Genomic DNA, 6,278 nt, shown 5'->3' on the forward strand with positions numbered 1-6,278 from the left:
GGAGAGCAAACAGGTGAGCAGTGGCTGGCGGGAAAGGAGGGGGAAGCTCGGATTAAAGCTCAAGCCAGGGGGCGCCTGGGTGGCTCAGTGGGTTAAGGCCTCTGCCTCTGGCTCAGGTCATGATCCCAGGGTCTTGGGATCGAGCCCCACATGGGGCTCTCTGCTTGGCGGGGAGCCTGCTTCCTCCTCTCTGCCTGCTTGTGATCTTTGTCTGTCAAATAAATAAATAAAATCTTAAAAAAAGAAAGAAAGCTCAAGTCAAGGTGCCTGGAGATTACACCATCTCTGATGCTCCCTGGCTTTCTGATTGGCTCCTTGTGCTCTCTAGTTTGCTTTGCAGCGTGTCCTGGGACAGGATTCGGGTGTCCCCGCTTTGTCCCTGATGAGAGGAGCTGAGGGCTCTCAGCATCCGAAGCCCAGCCTCCCTTGCCTGCTGCCAGATGTGCTGCAGGAGGGGGTGGGAGGGGTCAGCGCTGGGACCCTGCTACCCTTGGCTCAGGCAGCCACTAGAGGCTGGGCCCTCAGACCAAAGCTTGCAACTCCGAGGAGCGCCCCAACCTCCAGGCTCCTCCTCCATGCCAAGGGCTGGTCTGGCTCCCTCAGCTGGAGGATACCTGGGGGGTCAGTGCACCAGCCGCTTCTCCCCCCAACGAACTGTACAAGTCTGTCCTGCAAACCCGGGGCTATGGGCACCAGGGAGAGCCTCAGGGTCCTTGGCCTGCCCAGGTCAGGTGTGACTGTCCAGGCCCCGAGCTCAGACTCAGCACCTCAGGCCACCAAGGCAGGAGGCCACCCGGAAGGCCAGCCGGGCCCCACCAGAGCCACCAGCCTGTCCGGATGGCGGTGACCTGAGGAGGGGGTGGTCCCTGGGCTCTCCACATCAGCCTGGCCCAAGGAATCAGATTCTCCCCACAAAAGCCTTGACGGGGTTGCCTGGCACTTGATGTCTTGAGAGGCAAATACTGACAATTACTTATTTTCCTCAAACACACAGAGACTGAGACCCATCAGCACGTGGAGCATCCCTCCACCGAGTAGGTGCTCTTGTTTGGCTGTGGGGAGTGGCTGGGGTTCGTCAGAGGGAGGCTGAGCGCTGGCTCTGCTAACCCGAACCTCAGAGGGTCTCCTAGGGCCAGGGTCTGACCCCAGCAGCCCCACCAGGCCTGTGGGAGCAATGCACAGGGGCCAGGGGTCAGCTCTCCAGTGTTTCCTTCCAAGCCCCCTGTCTGCCTAAGAACGTCCCACATGCCCAATGCCTCCACATCCCTTGGGGTTCTGACTCGGGCCCTGTGTCCAGGCCCCAGGCACACTCCACTGCCTCCCAGAGGCCCTGTCCTGTGGCTCCAAGCCCCCTGAGGTTACCTTCTTGCAGACTAGCACTTCGAGCCTCCCCTCACCATTGTCGATGGAAACTGGCCATGGACCAAGTCCAGCAGGAGCCCTGATTGGCTTTTTGGGAGCAGAGGTCTGAGTGGGGCCTGGAGAGGGGGCAGGAGGCCCCCAAGAGGGGGGAGCCGGACACACGCACCCTGGAGCTACATGGGGATCCACTCCCACTGGCTGCCCCAGAGCTCACAGGGCCCAGCCCTGGCCTTGTTCTGGGGGTCCCACCCAGGGGACACTGTCACTGGCCATGAAAGAGCAGTGGCTGCCATTGCCTCTGCCCAAGGGCATGTATGTGTCTCTGCGTGTGAGTGTGTGTGTGTGTGTGTGTCTGTGTATCCATGTCTCTGTCCTGTGTATGTCTTTATGTCTGTGTCTACTTGTTCATGGGACAGTCAGAAGCCACAGCCCACACCCTTCTCCGTCTGGCCCAGTGTTGGGGCCACAGAGAGGTCAGTGTCCTGGAAAACGAGCCCCACAGAATCTCTGACTCAGAAGCACTTCCTCCTGCCCCTGCCTGCCCCCGTGGCTGGGAACACAGGCGCCCGCAACTCAGACCCACAGCCGGACTCACCCAGCTGCTTGCCTCAAGCTGGACAGGGTCCTGGGAAGGCCAGTCAGGGGGGACACAGGGAGGAGCCATGGGGAGGCGGGTCCCAGGGTCTCTCAGGCCTGCGAGGAACGGACCCCTGCAAAGCCCTTCGCTGCCCAACGACCAGACTGCAGGAGGAGAGGGGTGACTGATGTCTCCCCAGACGGACACACGCCACAGCTGCACATCTACTGCTCCTGGTGTGAGTGTCTCATCTCCAATTTCCCCTGCACTTTCATTACGGGGATTTTTCATTGACAGGCTTTTAATGTATTTGGAAGTATTAGCTTCTTCTTTTATGGTTAGAGCTCTTCATAGTATATTTAAGGAATGCCTGCTCCAAGGTCCCAAATAATTCACAAACCTTGCAGGCAAAGTTTTGAAGAACACCCTAAATTTAAGTCCTGGGTCCATGTGGAGCTGACTCGGCCTATGTCGGGAAGTACAGGACCTATTGCTTTTCTCACACCTAGAGATTCTTGTCTTTCTCCAGGAAGAAAACCCCAGCAGAGAACAGGGCAGTCAGATCCAAAATCATCCCTGGAGACGGACAGAAGGGGTCCCGGCCCAGCATCCACCTGGGGCAGGGCCTAATGTCTTGGGGGATGTGAAATTCCCCAGAATGAATCCAGAGTAGGATTAGATCGATTCTAACCCACTGTAATCAAAAGACTAACATGAGAAGCCCTTTTCTCCGGGGGCAAATATGTATTTTTCACAATCAGCTCCATGCCATGCTCCGGACTTTGGTGGTTTGTCTTTTTCCTTCCACTGACAAGGTCAGGGTAGGAGGCTGTGGACTCCAAGCTGAACAGAGGTGTGTTTCTGTAAATGTGTGCCTATGTGTCTGTGTGCCTAACATGTGTGCATGTGTGCATCTGTATGTCTCTGTGTGTGTCCATGTGTGTGCATGTCTCTGTGTGTGCATGTGTGTATCTGTGTATTTCTCTGTGTGTGTATGTGTGCATATCTGTGTCTCTGTGTGTGTGTGTGTGTGGCATGTGTGCATCTGCATGTCTCTGTGTATGTCTCTCTGTGTGTGTCTGTGTATCCATGTCTCTGTCCTGTGTGTGCCTCTGTGTGTCCCCTCCAGGACGGCATCACAGCCCAGTCCAGCCACTCAGGGCCTCCTCCTCCACTGTCGCTCAAGCAGGAAGGTCCAGAGCCCTATCGCTTTTTTCCTTCCTCCCCTGGGGCCCGCCTTCTATGGCTCAGAAGAGGCTGATGTCTAGCTCTGACATTTCCAGCCACTCATCCTCCTCTCTCAGGGGGACACACAGCACCTGCTACACAGGGTAGCGTAGGGAGCAGGTCCCAGGGAGAGGGTGTCCAGGCATGCATCCTCAGGCCCTGGAAGAGACCCCAAAGTAAATGAGGAGGACAGAAGAGGTGTCTGAGCTAACCGTGGGCCCACAGCATCATCCTGGTCCCTCGTTCTGCTGAAACCCCCTCCCCCAGGAAGCCTCTCTCCAAACACATGGACTGTTTACTGCAAACAGCTTTCGCTGTCAGCCTTAGCCCTGGAATTCAACCTGCCATCTGAAGCAACCACACACAGAGGGTAGCTCTGTTAGCCAGCAGGACACTAAAAAGGCATATTAAGTCATGCGTTTCAGCTCACTTGCCTGCCGGGGCTTGCGGCTGGAGGAAAGGAGCGAGAACATGCAGCTTTCTGTGGTCTGTCTGCATACCCCAGAGTCCCACTGATGAAACTCTGCAGAACTGTGACCATGAAGGGCACCCTGAGCAAGTCATTACAGGTAAAGCTCCTGAATGCCCAGCTTTGGCCAATATGGACAGAAGGTACTAGGCTGGAGGGGTTCGTCTGTACAAAAGGGGAATTAATGTCATTTAGGGGGTTCTCACTGATAGACCCCAGGGCAGGGGATGCCTCTGGCCACCCAGTAGGACCATCCCACACGTGGCCTCAAAAGAATGTGCTCAATGCCCCAAAACTGTTCACTTTAAAAGGGCTAAGAGAAAATTTTGTTATATGGGTTTTTTTTTAAGATTTTATCTGACAGATAGAGAGATCACAAGTAGGCAGAGAGGCAGACAGAGAGAGAGGAGGAAGCAGGCCCTCCACTCAGCAGAAAGCCTGATGCAGGGCTCGATCCCAGGACCCTGGGATCATGACCTGAGCTGAAGGCAGAAACTTTAACCCACTTAGCCACCCAGGCACTCCTGTTACCTGGTTTTTTTAACCATAATTTTTTTTAAAAAATGTAATTAGTAAAAAATAATAAATAAATAAAGGCTGCTGCTGAAGGACAAGGTTTGGAAATCAATCTTCATACTATGTAACTATTTTAATGGCATCAAATAGGCTTCCTCTTTAAAGACACCACATCTAGGATGCTGGTCGCCAGTGGGGAGGAGTGGAGGTGAAGGGGAGGTCAGTGGGCAAGACTCCAGGGGCAGACGCATGTCAGCTGTACCTGCAGGGACCAGAACCTACAGCCAGCCCCAGCTCCCCATCCTGTCCTGGGGTGCACCCCTCAGGCCAGTGGTGTGCAGCATGCCTAGGAGAGAGGGCAGGACCCTACCCCATGTTCCTCTGCTAGCCTGAGCTGGAGACCCCACAAGGGATGTGGGCACAGACAGCTTGTCTCCTTAACGCTCTACCCCTCGATTTCCCCACAGCGCTCTAGAGGCCATTTTCAAGTGAACCTGGAAAGCGTGGGCAGCACACCCAGGAGGGGAGGCTTGGATACATTCTGAGATAAGATCAGGAAAAAATCCCCTTGCATGGAGCTCCAGCTTGATCCCAGACTGGATAGACAGGCTCACTGTCAGGGTCTCCCATCCCTTCTCCTCAGATTGGGGAGCTCAGCCCAGTTTCCCCTCTGGCTTCCCATTTACGGGGCAGGAAGCCCCAGTGGGGAAGGTGCAATGAAATGAACAAGGGCTGCTGAAGTCGCCCTGGTCAACATGACTCGCAGAGCTCCTGTGGTCACAGTCCCAGGCTGCTGCTTCCCAGGCTCCCAGAGGACCCAGCTGGCAAGAGAGCCTCAAGGGCACAGACACTGCTGGGGGGGGGCCATGCCCTTCCTGAGTCTCCAAGAGGGGATGTGGCCTCCGCTGGTGAGGCTGGGCAGGCCACATGCCACTTGTCCCCATGGGCTGCAGACACTTGCCCTGGGTACCCCTCACAGGCGATCAGTAACTGCACCAGGACCCTTTCCAGTGAAAGAGGGTGCCCTACCGTTGAGCAGCCCTTGGGCTCTTCTATGGAGGTCCTGGAAAGGCGGGTCTAAGGGAGCCACTGTGCCAGGCTCAGCAAATGGGCAGACCCAGACATGTGTGGGACCAGAGCCTGCCTGGTGTACCCACCATCCTCTGCCTCTGGGGAAGCTGGTATCCACCGTGGACACAGAAAAACAGAGTCAGGAGGCTCAGACAGTACACCTTCATCGGCTCCAGGGGCTCCTGCTTCTGTTCGTCAGGCCAAACAGCCCCAGATGATGTGCTGTCATCCCTCCTCTTCCCCAGACCCAAAGAAGCCGATGGGCTACCTTCCCAGCCCTGTCCTCTGGGACCTGGGTGCGGGCCACCTCGGCTTGAGGCTGCTGCCTGCTGTCCTGACTCATTGGTTCTCCAAGCCCCGCACCGTGGAGGGGACCACAGGGGTGCCAGACCCTGGTACCCATCCCAGGGTGGGTAGACGCGGCAATCAGCAATGGCTCAAGGCTGCTCAGAATGAGAACTAGGCTCCAGGCTGCCAGGAGAAGAGATGGAGGTCAGGGGGCACCCAGAGGTCTGGGTGGAGCGAGAGGCTTGGGCAGGGTCCATTACAGTGGGAGGGAGGATAGGGCTGCTCCCAGGTGGAGAGGACCAGTGACACACATGCAATCGTGACCTTAGCCCAGTGATGCGAGCTCAGCTGAGCCTCGGTTGTTCTGTCTGTGAAACAGGCAGCGATCTCGACCTCAAGATGAGGGCCAGGTGACCCTCGGCACACGGAGCTATTAACGCATCGTGGGCTCCAGCCTCCCGGGCAGTAGAATGGACGGGTCATGATGGGCCTCCTTTCTTATTAGGGTTCCAAAACTCTCCAAGTAATAGATGGCTCAGCAGCCCCATATGTCTACGTACTAAGTTATCCCCGAACTCGAGAGGAATGCATCTGGGTCCACTCAGGCTGTGGGAGGAGAACATCATAGCCTGGGGGGTTTACAAACAACAGACACTTACTTGCCATAGCCTGGAGGCTGAATATCCAAGGTCAAGGAGCTGGCAGGCTTGGCTCTGCTGAGGTTCGTGGACCGTGGCTCCTCGTGTGTCCCAGGGTGCTGGGAGGGGT

The sequence above is a fragment of the Mustela nivalis genome, assembly GCF_964662115.1.
Source record: "Mustela nivalis genome assembly, contig: HAP1_SCAFFOLD_259, whole genome shotgun sequence".
Lineage (NCBI taxonomy): Eukaryota > Metazoa > Chordata > Mammalia > Carnivora > Mustelidae > Mustela > Mustela nivalis.